Source organism: Aplysia californica, unplaced genomic scaffold, assembly GCF_000002075.1.
Source record: "Aplysia californica isolate F4 #8 unplaced genomic scaffold, AplCal3.0 scaffold00314, whole genome shotgun sequence".
In the NCBI taxonomy this organism is placed as follows: domain Eukaryota; kingdom Metazoa; phylum Mollusca; class Gastropoda; order Aplysiida; family Aplysiidae; genus Aplysia; species Aplysia californica.
Window position 1 is genome coordinate 1 of NW_004797584.1, and position 1,519 is coordinate 1,519.

Sequence of the window (1,519 nt, forward strand, 5' to 3'; positions counted from 1 at the left end):
TGTGTGTGTGTGTGTGTGTGTGTGAGTGAGTGCCTGAACAAAAGTCCCAGTTTTCGGCAAAGCTATATTTGAGGAATTGGGTGAAGAGGCCAAAAATTTCGTATCTGGTCAAAAATTTCGCTCCATCAGAAAACATACGTTTAACCAATGCTTAATAACATACTGAAAGGTTTTTAAAAATATCTTAAACTTTTATATTTTATTAGTTATTTTTCCAGCGTGTTTGTAATTCATCAAACGTGACAAATGTGTTGGAAGTTGAATTTTTCACAAAAATGTGTTTTTTACATCCTGTGTTGCAAAATTAGGTTACACATTTTTAAAACAATTCAAGATACATTATAAAATTGAGAAATGAGCGTGTTCAGCATTGCATTTTCTTCCAGAAATTGCCCTTTTATCAATATCCAACATTCTCGACAAATGTGAGCAGTGGTGAAGCGTCTATATAATCAAATAATCACTGCTTCCCTTCCTAATTTTGAAACATTGTCGCTGTCAAATTCACCCATAAACGTAAACTTCATAAATCAAAGGTAAAAAGACGTTCATAATCAACACTGAGCAGTATGCCAAACATTCAAAACGGTTTCACTGCCATAGAAATAGCCTGCCCACCCCTCTCGGGCCACTCCATAAGCAGTCACAAGATTTGATTAAGTAAGCTTAAAGTGAGGCTGGAAGAGCCTACCAATAGAGTTGAACGGAACATGTGCATAGCAGTCAAAACTGTTTCATTGCCACATATACCCTGTTCACCCTTTTGGGGCCACAGTTATAAGCAGTCACAAGCACTGATTATGTAAGCTAACTAACACTGGTCGAGTCTACCTCACAAATGTCATGGGAACTACTAACTCCTAATAATCTCATGACTGCTGCCAGTGCTTATTTTTTTCCCTCGACTTTTTACCGTCATATAATCAGATCGTGACCTCGATTATGACACCAGCTCCTGGCCGCGAAAGCCTAGACAAAAACATCCAAATGTGAAATTTTAAAAATGATAATTGTCATGTTCTACCAAAGAGTTAGACTCACAGGTAGATCTATAACGTATAGATTTAGTACTGGCATCTTTGCTTTTTTTGCTTTGTGTTTGTGTATTCACAACTAAAGTTAAATTTGATTTTAGTTGGAAATGATAATTAATAAGATACTTTCCCGATTATTTTGGCGGTTGAACCTACAATATGAATTCCGGATTTGTTTTCATTCACAAGTCAGAGTCACCGCCTCGGGTAAGATTTGTTGTGGGATATTTCCAGGCCATATTTGGTCCCGTTTCACTTTGATTACCCTGTCAAACAAGTCAGCCTTCGCTCCTGTATGGGAGTTTTCTCCAGGCACCTACATGATGTCATTATTCTCGACATTTATATTACTATTTTTTGTAATTTCAATTTTAATTTTTTTTAGTGGGGTGAGGGGAGGGGACTCAACACCACGATATCATGAGCGACATTTTCTCTTTCTTTCTCTCTTTCTCTCTCTCTCTCTCTTTCTCTCTCTCTCTCTC